Source organism: Lemur catta, chromosome 13 (assembly GCF_020740605.2).
Source record: "Lemur catta isolate mLemCat1 chromosome 13, mLemCat1.pri, whole genome shotgun sequence".
Taxonomy (NCBI): domain Eukaryota; kingdom Metazoa; phylum Chordata; class Mammalia; order Primates; family Lemuridae; genus Lemur; species Lemur catta.
In genome coordinates, this window is record NC_059140.1 from 55866978 (window position 1) to 55886898 (window position 19921).

A 19921-nucleotide genomic window follows, 5' to 3' on the forward strand; every position below is an offset into this window, starting at 1 on the left:
GCCTCTCTTAGCATGCTAAAAGAACCTTCCTCCCCAAAGCAGAAATGAGGATAGAAAGGAGTGAGGGCAGCTCTTTCATTCCACACTAATTTGTACTTATCCAATAATATGAAGAAGTTGTCTTTTTTCTCCTTCTTCTTCTTTTTTTAGTTCTATATAATGCCTTTGTTTAATTTCAGGATATTATAAGGGTACAAATATTTTGGTTACAAGAAATGACTTTGCCTCGTCCAAGCAAGAGCTAGATGAGTGCCCTTCCCCCTACAGTGTGCACCACATCCATTAGTTGTGAGCTTACCCACTCCCAACCCCCACCCGACTGACACCATGTGAGCACCTTAGTGTTGATCAGTTAGTACCAATTTGATGGTGAGTACATGTGGTGCTTGTTTTTCCATTCTTGTGATACCTCACTTCAAAGGATGGACTCAAGCTCTATCCAGGATAACATAAGAGGTTCTAGTTCACCATTGCTTTTTGTAGTTGAGTAGTATTCCAGGGTATACATATGCCACATTTTATTAATCCACTTATGTATTGACGGGCACTTCGGTTGTTTCCACATCTTTGCAATTGTGAATTTTGCTGCCATTAAACATCATTTGTTTTATGCATCAATAGTTGATTTTTAATTATTTGTAATATTTCAAAATATGAACATACCTCATTATTTTTTCTTTTAAGCATTGATTGATATTTGAATGTTTTCTAGTTGGGGCTATTTTGATAAAGCTGGTATTATTCTCATACATATATGCTCATTTCTCTTCAATATATAACTAGGAAATATATCTTTAATTTTAGAGAATACATCTATGCAGTCTTTTCCTTTTGAAAAAGGCTGTTCACTTCACAGTCCCATGAGGAACATGTTAAGAATTTCTGTTGCTCTACACTTTCAGCAACACTTTGTGGTATAGTGAAGCTTTTAAAATTTTACCATCTGGTGTGTGTGCATGTGTGAGTAAATAATTGCAGTGTTAATTTGTATTTCACTTATGGTTAATGATGGCAAGCACCCTTTTACAAGTTATTAGTTATTTAGATTTTTTTTTATTTTTTGGTGAGATGTCTTTTCAAGTCTTTAGTCACTTTTTTTATTTTAAATTTTGACCCTTTCTTGTAGATATATAAAAGTTATTTATATAATTTGGATATGAGTAGTTTGTATGATATATATATTGTGAAAAGTAGAAATTTTTCACATCTTCCTTTACATTTTTAAAGTATTTAATAAAGCCAATATTTTAATTTATTTTCTAATTTATGATTTCATTCAGAGAGAAATATAATAGATTTTTAAACGTTTGATCGTGTAACCTTATCAAATATACTTATAACCATAGTAATTCTCTGTATCTTTCTTGAGATTGTGCTGAGTGGTTATAATTTTCTTTCCTTCCTCTTCCCTTTTGTGTTCTTCTGTTCAATGTTGAATATAAGTACTAGTAGTGAATGTATGCTTTCTTTTAACCACACACAATATTTCACTATGAAGTGTAATAGCTGTAAGTCCTTTCTTATAACCCATGTTAGATTAAGAAAATTTTCCTCTTTTTATAATTTTTGAGAGAGTTTTTATAAATGAATATTAATTTTTCAAATACTATTATTTTTCAGTTATAAAAATGAACACTTTTTATTCTGCTTGTATTTGAATTAGATGTTTTAATTTTTAAATGTTAAATCAATTTTTCATTTTTCAAATAAATTTCATTTAATTATTTGGTCATGATATATTCACTGATTTACTTTGCTAATATTTTGTTTAGGATTGTGCATACATATGTTCACAAAAAAAGAGCCAATAATTTTTCTGTCATAGAATGCTATCAGATTTTTTAGTCAAGTTAATACTGGCTTCATAAAACAGTTGAGAAGTGTTCACATTTCTCCTTTACAGGAAAAGTTTGTTAGTATAGTTAACCCTTGAACAACACAGGTTTGAACTGCACAGGTCCACTTATACTTGGATTTTTTATTCAGTAAAATTTACACCAAGTGTTCCTGCCTTTCCTGCCTCCCCTTCCACCTCTTTGACCTCTTCCACATGTTGCTATGAGATAGCAAGAACAAACTCTTCTCTCCATCCTCCCCATCAGCTTACTCAATAAGAAGATAATGAGGATGAAGACCTTGATTATAATCTACTTCACTTAAAGAATAGTAAATCTATTTTTCTCTTACAATTTTCTTAATAATATTTAATTTTCTCTAGCTTACTTTATTGTAAGAATACAGTATATAATATTCAAAAATGTGGCTGTTTATGTTACAGATAAAGCACTTGGTCAATGGTAGGCTATTAGTAGTTACGTTTTTTGGGAATTGGAAGTTATATATAAATTTTCACCTGGATGAGAGGAGGTTGGCCCCCAACCCCCATGTTATTCAAGGGTCAACGGTATTTATTTTCATTAATAATTGTGAAGAATTCACAATAAAACAGAGTGAGGAATTGATTAGCTCTGTTAATAAGGTGTTGTGCCAGATCAAGAAAATTTTTCTATACTGTTAAGAATCAAACCATCTCTGGTTTTCCTGGTTTCTTGTATTTTGTCCTTGTGTGCTTTTGAAAGAGTACCAGACAAGTATGTGCCTCCTCGGGTCTGAAAGCGTTCTGAGGTTACAGACTTTAATTCCAGAGTTTCTTTGCTCTTCAGCCTACTACCTCACTCACGTTCAGTCTCTGTCAAATACATTTATTGGGAGGTCAGTGATCTTTTTGTTTAAGAGCCCCATTGCAGCAAGGTGTTTCTTTCCTCAGCACTGTTACACTTGGGGAGATTTTGCTCTTCATTTTCAAAGCTGTCAGCCTAGCTCCTCTTCCCACCTGAATTTTGGATATTTGTCTTTACCAAATCTCATATTGAAATTTGATCCCTAGTGTTGGCAGTGGGACCTGGCAGTAGTTGTTTGGGTCATGGGGGCAGATCCCTCATAAATGGCCTTGCACCCTCCTCTTGGTAATGATTGAGTTCTTGCTTTATGAGTGAGGTCTCTGCTCTATTAGTTCCCCTGAGAACTGATTGTTAAAAAAGTGCCTGGCAGGTCCCTGTTCTCTCTCTCTCTCTCTCACCTCTCTTTCTCCATGTGATGCCTACTCTCCTTTACCTTCTGCCATGAATGGAAACTTCCTGAGGCCCTCAATAGTACAGATGTTGATGTCATGCTTCTTGTACAGCCTGCAGAACTATGAGCCAAATAAATCTCTTTATTTTATAAATTACCCAGCCTTAGTGTTTCATTTATAGCAATATAAAGAGACTAAGACAACATTTTATCAATTTTCTTTATTATGTTTAAGGCTAATTTTTGTCTTCCTCCATTAATTCTTTTAACTTTAAGTCTATGAAAATATTCTCATATTTTATTTTGTATAAGCTTTGTTGTTTTCTTATTTAAACCTAAATTTCTAATCCTCACAGATTTAATTTCATTATATTTTATGAATAAGGTGTTAATTTTCCTATTAAAAGCATCTATTTAAAATTTTATTATTTCCTTCTTTCCTACTGCTCTGCTCTTCATTCTTTTATACAGCGTTTGCCATAAATTAAGTGCCCATGTATTTTAAGTCTGCAAGTAGAATACATTCTTGTCAATTAGTCTGTCTATCCTTTCATGAGTTCCACTCAGACTTAATATGCATTAAAAGATAACTCCTGATATCCAAGAGAGTAAGTCCTTCCACCTTAAATTTATTTATTAAGAATTTCTTGACTATACTGAGCCCTTTTCATTTCTCTATGAATTGTAGATTCAGCCTCCTAATGTCCACAAAAGAAAAAGACACTTGAATTTTTATTGAGATTGTCTCTTAAAACAGAATAGATGGTGTTCAAGTAAGGATCTAACCCTTACTTAATTCTATATTTATAAAGTCTTTAGGAGAGGATCAGTGTGCTTTCTATAGATTACATAACAGCAGGAGCTTCGAGCCAGTATAATAACCTTGCTAATTCTAGAATGTCAATCTCTTGGAGAATAATTCCTGCGTCAGTTCAATGTTGAAGTGTTCTCCTGAGCCAGCTCTTTACTAGGCTAGCTAAGGTGGAAAATTATTAGAGCCAATGGGCTCATACAGAGCCAAAGGGTTTTCATTTTTCCATTTTATTGGAATATCTTGTGATTGTAAATTTAGCCTTCAAACGTTTGAGCAAGCTAGCATATATTTACAACTTTTCTCCCTTTATACTGCTCATGACCAAGTCACCTCACAAACCAATAGTGGGAGAATTGGTCCAAATAGTCCAGCCTGTCATGTTCCAGAAACAGAAGTCAATCTGTACTCTCCTTTACTCTGAATCACTCAAGGTACTTAGCATAATAGCTTTCTACTTTAGGACATTGATAAACACTTATTAAATGAATCAAAGAATATTTTTCATCTTCTTTTCTTCATTCTATTAGAGAAAATTCTTCTAATGAATCAAAGAATATTTTTCATCTTCTTTTCTTCATTCTATTAGAGAAAATTCTTCTTTATTTCATAATGTCGGAAATATATATACAAAAAGAACTCATGTTAAATCAGAGTTGTGGATTAGTTGTTGGTACAAGAAATGTTGCTACTTCACAATTAGTATTTAACTCATTTATGTGAAAATATTATTTTGCCATAAGAAAATTCAGAAAAGATATATGAAAAGATTATTAATGACTAATAAACCATCCAGGATTTATTAAAATTCAGCAGTGTAATATGAATTAATAAGAGAAAAGGAGTTACATTTTCTAGGCAGTTTCTCATTTCCCATAGGAAATAATTTTATATGGCTATTGAAGATGTAATATATTAAACAGAGGTATGAGAGGCTGGTTTCAGTAACATTTAAACAATTAAAAGGAAATGCTATCATTTGTATGGAACACTGAAAATAAAATATAATCAGCTTAATTTAGAAAAAATATATATACTAAAGGAAGGCTTTTCTAAAACTGCTCTGTAATTATGTGAAAAATTATTTAGAAATGGCTTTCCTTTAATTATGTCTAATGCTGATGGAGATGAAGAAAATAAACAAAGAGGGTTTAGAAGGCACACTGGTATGTTTAGTATTTGCCTATCAACACCTGGTACATTAAATGATTTAAGTAATAATTTCATTTAATACCCAGTGTCTACTAAATCTAGCAGATTTCTTATTTACAGAGAAAAAGAAATGCATATCTTGGAATAAACTCTATTGTGGACACATAATTTAAAGTCAGACGTCAAGTCATACATCCATTTATTCTCAACAATGAAATAAAATAAATATATACTAAACATCTTAAATAAGGTAATATAGTTCCAATGTGTTTGAATGTGCTTTGCATAATTTATTAATTTCCTTTGAAAAAGTGTGAGGGTGAAAAGATGGGCCATAAAAGAAAGAGAATGTATTATTTAGGTTTTAACATGGGTAAGTGAAAAATCCATAAGTATCAAAACTTATGCTTATATACACTTATACCAAAACTTTGCTTTATATAATGATGTGGAAACCAGCTGATCATTTTTAAAAAAGAGAAAAAGTTATCAAGTAGTAAACATATTTTTTTTCTTTATTGCTAAAATTACTTGCTATGTTAAGTTGGACATTCTTTTATGGTTGAATGAAAAATACTCCCCATATTTGAGCCAAGCTTCTGCAGGTAGTCAGTAAATAAACCAGGCCAGTTTTGTTTTATTATAAATTTATGACTTTTTCAGTATATGGAATGATAACCCAGGTGAAAATAGGAAAGCTGTAACAGCATACAAAGTCAGGTCTAAACTAAAATATGAATTTAATTCCCCCTTTCTTGCCTCAAGAACATTTTAAATGAGGGATTCCAAATTAATACTAAAATAGTTCTTTACCTTCTCTAAGTCACAAAAGCAAAGGAACCAACTTACTATGTGTGTTCACTCATTAAAAAGTGGTTATATTAATAGTTAGGCAGGGAAATCTTTCCAAGTTCCCTTTTAAAGAAAAGCAATTAGAGGAATTAAGAAAAATTACAGCAAAAACACACTTTGCTATAGACTTTTGTTGACAAATTTGATATTTTCATGTCTCTAGAACCTATTTAAATGTTCTGTTGGCATTCAAGAAGGGAAATTTTCAAGTGTTTGCTCCTTGTGATGTATGATTGTCGACAGCATTTATCCTTTCAATTTAGGCTTATTCCCCACAAATGGAAGACTAAGAACCCCTTCTCTCAAAATAGGGATGAATCTTCCAGCACCTGAAGTAAGAAAGAGTTTGAGTCATTACATCATAAACTGTCAAATTATTATGAAAAATGTATTGTTTTTATTAGTAAATACATAGGGCATATATTACTATTAATATCATCCTCTATGTTTCAATTGTTCTCCTTTATATTTCACATCTGAAAGTTATTTTTACTTAAAAAAATCTACTAATTAGGAAGTTTATACTATTAGAGAACCCTGACGTGACACCTGAGCTGGTTGTTTTTTAACCCAATTTTAAACCTAAACATTTGTACATATGTACTTGCCATGATATTGACTATTTCATGCTAATCTATTCTTAATTGAAAGATCAATATTGACTTATCATCTACTCTGAGTCCTTTATTTAAATTTCCTTAGTACAGTTTACAAGGAAGCTTAAATATATCATGCATATTACTTATGACTACAGGTATTTGTCAGGGTTTTCTAAAAATTTTCTGAGGTTTTTATAGTAGTAAAGTTTATATAGGAAGAAGTACAGCTCACCATCACTGTGGTTTAAAATGACACCCCAGCTATTAGACCAAGGTGGACAAAATATCCTAGGTTTCAAGTCTCCCGAATTATACACAACATAGATATAAAATATAAGTATAAAATTTCCACCATCAATAAACTGTTATTTTAGTTATTATACTTGAATATGCTCTATTATGATGTACCTGCTTTTTAAATGTACACAGAAATTTCACGTGCTAAATCAGACAGCAATGAACCGTGTATCATAACTTCAAGGACTGTACAAATGCAGTCTTTTGAATCAATTTTTGGAGGGTAAACATAGAAAGGGAAGCACTATAGAACTGAAGATCCAAAAGAGATTTTGTGAGGAAAAAATGAACCAATAAGTATAGCCCTAATGAGAAGAGCTTAAAAGGGGGAAGAGGATGATCTCTTAGAAAAAGGAGGCTGATGATGAATAGTTCAAGGAGAAGCAAAGGATCTGTTTTATTAAATGCTCTAGAAATACATGTCAGTGATTATGCACAACCGGACATGTTCAATCAGAAGGACTTAATGAAGTAAAATTGGTCAAATCATTTTACTAAAGGGTTCAATGTAGATAATCCACATTGAGGACCAAGCAAAATAAAAAAAATGATCACAGAAATCTATATACTGATAGAAAAATTAGTTTTACCCAGAAAAAAATGGATATATTACTGCAATCTCTTTTTAAATTAAATAAACCACAGAGATCACATGTGTGTACACTTCTTTACCTAGTTCAGCCTCTGGAGAAAAAGCATAACTAATTCAAATCATACAAATAATATATCAATATAAGAAATTCATGTGTTTGGAGGATAGACAGTTCTCTGTAAAAGTTTCTTCTATGTTAAGTAATTGTAGGGTTCACTGATGATTTTAATATTCTCTAAAGTTAAGATAAACATATAAAATGAAGACAAATCTTATTAATAAATAAAAGCTCTCTAGTTGGAATACTCTTTAGTCAGGAAATAGCTTATCATAGTGAAAGATAATGATTAAGAAAACCTGATGTACTATAATATATACTATGGAGTGTGATATTTTTAACGTTAAAAAGTCATTCATTACAGAGATATCCTACTAGTATGGACGGGCATAAATTTTTTAAAAACTTAGTCAATATAATATAAGCAATTAAAATTTTGTATGTTATATAACTCAGATTGATAGACAAATCAATATGATTAAATATATTCACTTCTACATACATATAAGTGTATCCTAAATAGAAGTGATGTAAAGCTATCATTTTTAAAGGACAACTTTCAGAAAGAATTCTAAAACTTCAGTGCATTTTAACATATCAAATAGAGGGGAAACTGCAGTTTATTGAATATGTTTAGAAAACAGATTAGAATGACTTAAATCACAATTTAAAAATCAATCTTTGGAATGTAAAGAATGTTTTAAATTATTATTTGACTAAACTCATGGCAAAATTATATGGAAAAAAATTAAAAGATTTTTTGTTCCTTATCAGCATTACTGGCAATCTTAAGAATGATGAATTTATGGATAGACAACCATTTCTTGATGTTTATTGCCATAGGTTAATTTTATCCCTTTCATCTCAAACATCAGATAACCCAATTTCATTTTAGGGTCATTTGTGGTCAAATTTAGTGTAGGAAAAATAGCATAAAATGATGGCAACCAAATATTTTCCTGAAAAGAGCACTAATTTTTATATATGAATATATTCATGTTATTTAATCATTATGACAATTTTAAAGGTTAAAAGTAAAACAAAAGATACAGATGTAAGATATGAAAATTTGGAATATAAAGTAATCCAATTATATATTGCTCATCATTAATTTGTGTCTTTCTTGCTTCTATAGCTGGTTTGTAATTGCATTTTATGTTCTAAACTATGCCTTTTTTTCCCCTTTGGGTCAAAATAACAGAGTGATACACAAGGCCCCCAAAGTCCCACTATAATTGTAGTAGGAAAGAATACTACCAAAATTATGCATACAGGTAGATTTACTGAGGAAGAGAGCCCATGAGGTTTACAGATCCATACAGAGGTTTAGGACTTAGAAATCCCAGGTATTAAATGAGAGCAATATTGAGTAGTGTGGAAAATAAGGATTAAATTAAAATCTATCTATGAAATAATATATTATTCCTACCAATCCTTCTTCATTCACTCCCCTTTCCCCTCAGATATGCAGACAACGTCAATCATAGCTTCCATATCGATACCTCAGCAATGGCTACCCACCACTGTAGAAGTGTGTTTCCCACTTTATTCATTTAAATTTGTTCTTCCAACAAGGCCATCAAACACATACCTAACTCACAAGTTTTTTTTTAGGGATATAGAGTTAAATTTGAACAATGAACATGGATCACCTGTATAGTGAACATTTTTCAGTCATTTTAATTCTCCAGGATTTAAAACGTTTCTATGGGAATCATATTCTCTCTCTCTCTCTCTTTCCCTGCCCTCCCCTGCCCCTGACAGTTTAGGTGATCAATGGGTCAATTTCCTGATAAAGAAGTTTAATAAATTACAATACTAGAGCATGTCATTTTTGGAGGCACATATTTTTGGACTCATCATAGACTTTATGTCCTCAGCTACCAACAATATTTTTGAATTTTGTATTGTTTGTTTAATAAGCTATTTATTTTTTTAATCACACAGAGTAGGTTTTGGTTATTTACATCTAAGACTATTAGAAGATGCCAAAAATGATAACTGAATTAATGCAGGCAAGAAAAAAAAATAGGCATACTGTAGGAAGCTTGTATTTTTTACCAGTTCTGTTTGTGGCTGAAGGCAGAGAACATTCAGGTTGAATTAAGACATGAGATTCTGGCAGGCTGTGGCATTCAGTGGCAAAACTGCTAATTAAATTATTACCTGTGGTCACCTAAATGAAGTGTCTATTAATGACACAAATTTGAGAGATTGAGTCACCTCTCAAAAACAACAAAATGAAGCACATAAGGAATTCACGACTCTAGGTTGGGCTGGTTGCTTTTAATTTTGCTGGACAACTTAAAGAAATGCATAAGCTCAAGGTCCTAAATTCTCAGCTCAAAACTAAGACAGACAACCAAGGATTTTCAATATCTTTCATTTCTTTTTGCCCCTAGGCTGAGATAGATGAAAATCAAACTAAAATCTTTATCCTAAGAGTTTAAAATTTTGGTAGGTTGAATTAACAATCTGACAATGCATTAAATGTGACAGAAGTTTAATAAGGAAAGAATAAAACACTGAGTATAGGTATGAAGACATACTGAGACATTTGGATGTTTAAAATACACCAAATATCCAGACTCCAAATCAACCTCTATTTCCAACTAAGATATGTCTGATGTAACTATTCCTGCCCTACTCAAAAATCCTAAAATTATTTGACCAAAACATTTTGTTTCAGAGAATTCAATCCTTCCCACACTCTATACTTAGCTAGTGAAGACACTTTCTTAGTGTCTTCAGGCCTTTAAGTAAAATCAGATTCCAATAAAGGCATGACATTACATATTCAAACACAGGAGGAACAAAAAAGCTGACAAGCAAAAAATAATACAAATACATTTGTACCCCCATAATATTTTGAAATTAAAAGAAATACAGAATTTTGCCAATATAGGGAGAGGCATGCATAGATAGATACATAGATATAAAATAACATGTATATAAAATACAAGGTCTGTCTGGAAAGTATCCAGCCATTATTAATATAATAAGAATGGTTAGGGAGACATCAGTATAACCTGGCAGCCAAGGAGAGTGGACCTGGATGTGCATCTGTGAACAATGAGGACTTCACTATACTGGTCAGTGGGGTGCTCGACACCATTGAGTGAGCATGTGTATTGTGTGGCCATTGCATTCAGAATGACTGAGCTGAGCAAGCAGAGCAAGGAATCTGCATCAAATTTTGTGTTAAGCTTGAACATTCCTCCACAGAAACTAGATTTCATGAAACTAATATACTTGCCCTCCCACTCTTACCTCAACCTACACTTACGGCTTTATTGGTATTACATATATACAGTTGGCTGAAGAAAAAGAATATTAGCTTAAAGATAGAGCTACACAATTTTCTAGCACCAGCCATTAATGCAGAGTTTAGTGTTAAAGTTCAAGTGAGAAGGTAATAGAGAAAGGAATCCCCTTTGGGTTGAAGATGTCAATGATATATCTCATTTCTAACTTTGTCAGAAAGAAGAGATGGCTAGAGGTGAGGATCTCTACCAACCCGATTTAATAGTTTTAATATATTTTAAGTGAGTTGACAAGGGTAATACTAGAGTTTTAATGATGAGTTTTGGGAACGAGTTAAGTAAATGGTTGGTTTAAATGTTCCAAGAGTATGATACCTGTGTTCTATGTGAATGCTGCGGAGAAGCCTATGGATGTCAACTATCCTTTTATACTACCATGCTCAGTTTTACAAGGGGCTCATGGAACAAGTGACAGTGGTGGCAGGGACCAAAGTTACGCATGGGCCCAACGACATTGACTTCTTACCAAGGATGACCTATATATCAAAACCATACTTTGTAATTTTATTCTAACTCCACCTACCTACACTTAAAGCCCTACACCATGCAGTATAAAGGATGTATTTATAAGTAAAAAACATCCCTGCCTTCAGAGGTCTTGACATAATTGGGATATGTGACTAGATGTTTAAAAGAATCAAATAGAATATAAAAACAACAAATGAATCAGGTTACAAATATTTCCATGTATGAGAAAAGTTAATCTGATGTTTCTTGGCCCCACATCTCTGGAACCTCTATAGAATCATCTCCCAGTACTCATTAATACATTTTTTCCCCATTTACTCAGATGTATCTACTGGCTTCACCTAAAATACATGCACATTCTGATAACTGTTTAGTGACTCAGTCTTCACCTATCATCTATTGCACACGTCTAAAGTCCATTTAATGTCTTACTTCTTCTTTAGAGATTTTCCTGACCAGTCTCCTTTTGCTCCATTATTGAATTTCTATTAAGTAATTTATTCATTGTTTCATTAGAAGACTATTATAATATCTTGTATTAGTTGTTTAATAAATATATGTCTTATTTTTTTCTACTACATATAGCATACCTGGAAACAAAAATCAAAATTTATATATTCTTTGTATTTATCTGACTGCCCAAAATCGAAATATGTCAAAAATTTTTCCTAAAATACATATTTTGAATATAAAAATAAGAAATACATAAATCTGAATGCTGATTTTTATCCAAGATAAAATTGTATACACGCATGCATGCATTTGTGCTTTTCTGCAAAATAATGGATGATTTTATGATAGCTTTTACTTCAATGAAGACATTTTAGGTCTTTGACATTATGGGTTTAGTCCTATGTTTTAATTAATATTTTCTATATTCATTAGAATCATACTCTTCTTAGACATCAGTGCTTAAAGTACAAAATAGATAACATTGCATTGAATGTTTTAAATGAAGTTTATAATTAGAATAAAAATTACATTCAATGAACTATGATTATTTGCTAGTGACTGTATTGAATGCTCCATTTGAATTTCTGCATTTTGATTTCATTACTTTAATAAACATTTAAATATGATAATTTTTCCTATTTGGTGAATGTGATATCTAAAATTTATGAACATAACAAGAACATTATAAATCTGGGCATGAGAATATCCATATGTGACTTTCTTGTTTCTATCATTACAATATTTGACTTTTTATTGTGGTGATTATTTTCATATTTTAGCACATATATTTTGGATTCCTGTGGGAAATGGCAAAATAGAAGAAAAAAGCTTGCATTACTTATCTTATATTCCATTAGGCTATTTACCTTATATCTCAACCATTCCTCACCAAATGTACAGTCATATCTGCTAAGTTTTGTGTCAAAACAGTGGATCATAGTTAAATTTCTATGGTAACAACAGGTAGGCACATAAGAACACTATAAAATATGTCCATCAGGACAATATGGGCGTGCGCGCGCGCACACACACACACACACACACACACACACACACACACACACACACACACACAAATCGGACCCAGCTGAAAATGTTTTCTCACAAAGAACAGCCTTGCAGATGACGTATGGTCGATGAAGCTGTTAACAGTTAATGTCTATCTGTCTCTTCCACTAGATTGCAACAGCTCCTTGATAATAGGGATTACATCTTATTTGCCCTTGTATCACCAGCTGTCTCAGTAATGAGGTGAGCAATAAATATTATTTGTTGAATGAATGGACACTCAATAAGATGGATTGATAATTGACTTGTCAGTATCAACAAGATCCAGGCTATGAGCTTAGGTATAATGACAAAGTCTGATCATGAAAGAGAATGATTATGATCACAGCAAAGATTTATTCTCTGCCACTGCTAAGGGGTTCGGGTTAGGTCTTTAAACTGTAAGGATTAACAAAAAGCCTAGTCAGGGAGCAGGCACAAAAGCAGAAACTTAATTCTAGAAATACTGTGCCAAAATATAAATAAGACAGATTGATAAGGTGAAATATGAATTTGTAATAGTGTGGAATGAAGGGTTTTCCATTATTCAGTAAACAATAAGTCCGATAATCTAATGTGACTCAATGGTATAGAAACTCAGAATGTCTGAATGGGCCAACATATTCTTGATGAATAGAAATATAGGGAAATTGAGCTTTTGGAAATATTTTCTGCTTCTTTCTATAGTGGTTTAGAAACTTAGGTAAGGATAATTTGAATGCAACAAGTTTAATTTCCATGTTTGTATAAGGGACTATATTAGATTTCTGTTTATATAGGGTGACTCTAAGCCCAAGTCCTCATGTAAAGATGTTGACCTGCTATAATTATTGATTGCTGCACTTATACTCTTCTGAAATATCTCAGTTGGAATAATAAATTACATATTGGCTTTACTTAAGGTTTATTTTATTATAAGACTTTACTTGTCTTATTTCTACAAAAGAATACAATTTCTGAACAAGGACCACGCATCTGTCGTATATTATAGTAGATTGCCTTGAACTTTCTGTTCAAATCCTCACTCCACTATATGTGAGTTTGAACAAAGTATTTTTACTCTACACTTTAGTTCCTTCATCTATAATATGAAAATAATTATATCATCTAATATATAGGGTGAGAATTAAAAATATATATATATCCAGAATGTTGAGCACAGTGCTTAGAATCAGTTACTTAATATCATACACATTTTACTTATTATAACATAAGGATTCAGCCTGTCGAGTGAGAAAGAAATGATGTCTGACCTCCTTACATATGCAAAAGATATGTGTTCAGCATTCTTCAGTAAGCTGTAAGAAGTAGACATTAAAGAAGTTTTTAACATCCATAATGTGGCTCCAGTAGCTCATTCACTGATCAGTGGTGAAATAACTGAAATAGTTCTGAATCAAACTATATTATCAGCCATAAAAAAAGAATAAAACCCTATTATTTGCAGCAACGTTAATGGGACTGGAGGGCATTATGTTAAATGAAACTAGCCAGACACAGATAGACAAATATTGCATTCTCTCACTTATATGTGGGAGGTAAAAAAAAAAGGCCGGTCTTATGGAGGTTATGAGCAGAATGGTGGTTGCTAAAGGTTGGGAATTATAGAGGGGAGAAGAAAATGAAGAAGGATTTGTTAATGTGCACAAAAATAGCATTAGATAGAAGGAATAAGTTCTAGTGTTCAATATTATGGCAGGATGACTTATAGTTAAGAACTTATAGTATATTTCAAAATAGCTAGAAGGGAATATTTGGAATATTCCCAACACACGCACAAAAATGAAAAATGTTTGAGGTGATTCATATCCCAATTACCCTGATTTGATCATTACACATTGTATGCATCTATCAAAAAAACACGTAGTCTATGAATGTACACACCTATTATGCATCCATAAAAAATTAAAGGTACAGTTATATCTAAAAACAATTCAAACATATTACTTAAATGTCTTAGTGCTTAGCATATAGTCATTGTTTTATAAATAATAATGCTTATCATTGCCATAGTCATTATTGGAAAATCATCAAGGGACAGTATGTGTTATGAGAAAACACAGGGCCGAAGGTGGGATCTTGGTAGATGAAAATTAGTAATTTCAGAAAAAAATATAAACATATATATATACACACATATCACATTTACATATACCTATTATACTAAGGAGACATTTATTTTCTTTATGTGCTTTGTAATGATAAATATATTTACTAAGTATTTGATCTTTGTAAGTAGTATTTTCACTGAAATGGAAATATTTAGCATACTATTGCTTTACAAAGACATTGCATTTAAGCAACAAATAGTATCTAAAATCATTCTATATTGATCATGTAGAGTGTCCTTCAAGACATGCAGTGTGATTTATGCCTTTAGATATTTTTCATAATACATTGAGCATGATGTGTGTCCTTAAATATATTTGCAATCACTCTTTTAATACGGTCCAGTAAAGGTATCCAACTATACATGTTTGGCATTTTTCTTCTACATAATGTGCAATCATATCTTTCATTAGTTTAGTAAAAGACAGTAAACACAAAAAGAGTCACACAGGCAGGAAATAAATTGTGATTTCAATTTCATCGTAACTATTTGAACAGATGAATTTTAAGTTTTAATTTTAACTGCAGTAATTATTGATACTGAATCTCATAAGATATATCTATTTTTAGTGCTAAAAATAAGAGTAAAATGTGGGCTCAAATTTTAATAGTCTACCAGGTATCCTGTGGGAAATTAAAATTTTGTGAGGTGGATCTATGAGGAAAAATCTAATCAACAATCTTTAGAAGGGAAGGAACTGATAAAATAATCAAAATGATTCAATAGATCAAGCCAAATTTAGATTATTCCAGCTAATGGAAGATAGCTTTAATTAAATATCTTGAAAATCAAGTAGCCTCTTTTAAACTAGAATGTTATTGATTCAAGTCCTACTTAAATCCGATAAAGATGCAATTTAATGTTCAGATATCTTGATTTTTCTTTAGAAAATTCTAATGGAAAGGGAAACTATCTGGCTTAAAATCAAGGTGCTAAATCCTTAAAAACTGAAAGCTGATTTGCAATTAGGTAAAAACAAAGATTTATTTTAAGTAATCACGGAATAATTTATGAAATATAAACTATAGTTAGTTGCATGCAGCATGCCTGGCAAAAACAAAGCAAAATACAGTTTAGTAATTTAATTTTACTAATAGCTTTTTGCTATAAATTTAATTCCATAGGCATTCATTAAGAAACAGCTACTCAAATATTCCAATTAGATTAGTAGGCCTTGAAAATACAGTGTTTATGTAAACAAAACAGTATTTTAGCTGCTATGATGTATTATAATAATATTGGCTTAATGTAAGTTCTCAATCTCCAATAAAATCATTTTTATGAAATGACTAAATTATTTTAATAGTATATCAATGATAGGATTTTGAAACTCCTGTTATTAAAATTGTATTTATTAAGTATTGATTTTTTTTCTATATTTTTAAAGGATAATATAAATATTGAAATACTTCTCTACTCCTACTTCTTGCCATATTTTTATTTTTATAAATCTACTTGTCTGTGTATAGTGGACATATTTATGTCTGTTTTCCTGTGTACATATAATGATATCAAAATGAGAAGATTTTGAATACAAATCCCTTTTAACTTCCCTCTTCCCTCTCTTATAAACAGATGAATAAATTTGGATTTAGATAACTATCATTATGGTCATATTAAGAATATTAATAGTAAGAATACATGTATATAAGAATACATACACTTATGGTTAAAATATGTATTCTAACACTGTGGAAATTGAAGTGATCATTACAAATACCAATGTTCTCTAGACAATTATACTGCAAAGCAAACAAAGAATTATTATTTTCCTCTTATTTTCAAAAGAGAAAATGTGTATCTCATGAAATAAATTATTATTCATTCAAAAGGAGAGCCCTTTAAAACTACTTCAAAATATGTGCTTTTCTTAGGACAAATCTGAAGTAGACACTGGGGACACAAATGCAATTTGAAACATTTCATTTCTACATTACTTATGTGTCTCTGTTATTAAAGCTTCTCTCATACTTAAAGAAGAAATGGAGTACTGAACTTTGTGTCAAGCAAAGGGAATAGAAAAACAACCCCAAAACTCAATACTGTTTAGTCCAATTTATGAAGTGATTTGAGGCAGGTAATTCAGATACTGGAAAAACTGTCATTCACTTAAGTACCAAAAAATCTAATTTAATGCAGTTGATATCTTCATTCCAGCCAGGAAAGCTGTTTCATCTTCATTTTAGTCTAGATTGCTACTATATGAAGTGACAGCGGGTTTACATGCGTCAGTTGTATATTTATTTTCTGAAAAGAGGTGAGATGCCATCATTTTTCAACTTTGTCATCCCATTGCTTATTCTAGGAAGAATCAAAGTGTGAAATGGACATGGCTATCTGATTATTTTAAATTAACTCAACTTCACAAACAGGAAATTGTGATGAGTTAAATAATTAACACATGTCTGAAAATTGTTAATGTGTCTCATGTTATTTTAAATATATCAAAAATAGTTATTAAAACACACTATATGAAGGCCTTTGAAACAGCTATGAAGGCTTGAATTCCAAGTCTTTGAATTTGTTTTTTCTCCTCTGCTTTGTCACTGTATATTTTTGTTTCTATTTTTATCTATTAATATATTTATCTATATACCTATCATTATCATCATATGCACTCTTATTTAAAGATAATTTATTATTATACTGAACACATGAGTAGTGAATAATACAATACAAACATGAAACTTAAATTTAATGTAAGTGATAGATAAGCAACTTCTGTATACATGTATCAGAATCAGAAATGCGACTTCAACTGAACAAAGAAGTCAGACAACTCAAGTAAAAGGATGGTAGGAAAATGAGAAAGGGATTTTGTGAATACGGAAAGTATTGGTGAAACAATTATACAATCATACTATGATCTGCATTTCTATCCATTTTAATTCATCCACGGCTTGCTCATAAGTTACCTACTAGCATCCTTTCTGGCATGAGATGTTTCTGTGTAATATATCCTACATCTATTTCTTTTTTCCAGATGTGGTCCCTGGTCCTCAGTGCCTAGGTTATACTAAATTCTTCTCCTAAATTTTTTTCAGTATTTTATTTACCCATAATTAATGGTTTTTTTCCCTAGAATAGTTACATTTCTCCTTAAAATTACTCTTGTCTATATCTCATCACCAGCCCAAAGTTGCCAGATAAAGTATCAACATGCCTAGAAATCAAGTATAATAATTTTCCAATTTAGCCAATCCAGCACTGATTGACAGTTGCCAGAGTCATCTGTTTTTATTTTCAGATATTAGTTTCAGAGGGCCCATATTTCATATCTAGAAATGTATATGTTAACATATATGTTGTAAAAACCTTGTTTCTTTAAAAAAAAGTCTCAGAAATTTAGGAGAATTTATTTGTTTAATAATAAACTATCAAAACAAGCAAAATAAAGAAAAAAAAACTATAGCATCCAGGTCTTTTAATAAAACTCACTTATATTTACTTCCTGTTATATAATCCTTATTCATTCATATCCATCATTACTATTTTTTTCACCTGTTGGGTTAATGTGCTTCATTATTTCCTATGTATTATTGATAGCAATTTTGTTGTACTGCTAGACACATGATTCTCATTGAATTAAACATCATTAGTCAGCCCATTACCTAGAAGTGGCAGGTAAACTCTAAACTTAATTTCTTCCATGCTTGTCCAATCCTGTTTTAATGGGTAATGTCTATGACCTCCAAATAATGAGATTGATCAGTGTGGCAGTCTGGATAGTTAACAAAATATGCTATATATATTTCAGGTATCAAAGGAAAATATGTAGTACCCCATAAATTTTTAAGGGTCAGTGAGATAAAATGCAGCTTGATTTGAAAGGATTTGCTTCAGACTCTAAGAAAAAGAAATAGAAATGAAGAACAAGGCATTTGACATCAGCCTATTAACAGGACACAATACACAATATTGTGTTTATGACATGAGCAGGCAGGTCCAGTTGGTGGAATGAGATTACTACAAAATAATTCCTCAAGATAGAGATGTCATAGGATCCAGTTTTGAGAACGGTGGTAGAAAGTAAAAATAATTTCAACTCAAATAAAATAAAAAGAAAAATAACCAGTATTATTCTTGGCTGAGGATTAGAATATTGCACAAGACTCTCTCAAATTTCTTCTGGTCAATATCTTTATTGGTCCTGGGTTCAAGATTTATAGCACTATGTATCAAGGTTTTGGTGAAAACAAACATATGTACATATTCAATGAAATATATATATGTTTATAAATTAAAAATTTTGGGTTTTTTTTAGTCAATTTATGTTGAAACAGCCTTTTACTCTCTGAGGTCCCACATTTATTGATTTTCAGACAGTTGCCCTGTCTCTTCTTAGCCCCACCAGTAATGTTTGCATGGATCTCTTTGCTACTGCTTTTAACAAGGTAGTAAAGTGTGACTTTTATTATAAATTTAATTAATTGGGATCATTTTTTGCTTGACAATGCATGGATATTAGGCCTGTTTTTTGGTGTACTTTTTATTGGTGGGAGGGTGATGGAATGATAAGGCAAGCTCAATACAATGATCAAGCACAAGACTTCTGGAGTCAATCTCTTTGTGTTTAAATCCTAATTCCAGCTATTCTGAACTTCTGGCCTTGAACAAGTTCTCTAACTTCTTTTAAACTCAGAGTCTTCATCTCAAAAATAAAAATAATACTATCCATTGAATATATTTACTATAAAGATTAAATGTAAATTGTTTAACACAGTTGTTCATGATGGGAATTCTTTTATTTTCTTCTTCCATTCTCGTCCTTTTGTTATATGACATTTTTAATGGGCAATCTATATTAATATTGATTAAATTAAATGCTAGAAACTGAAAAATAAGATGTTACTTAATCCTCAGCTTTTAAGGGGAATCTTCCTTCCCCTTTTCATTTTTGTAAAAAGTGTTTTTTTTTTTTTTCAAGCCTGTATTGTGGAGGCATTAAGCTCATGAAATTAGGTACCAGAGAGCTTGACTTTCATCCTAGTTCCACAAATTCTTAGGTGTACTAATCCCAGCAAGTCAGTTCGTCTCATTTAGATCATTTTTTTTTCACCTGTAAAATGTAGATAATAATACTCTTT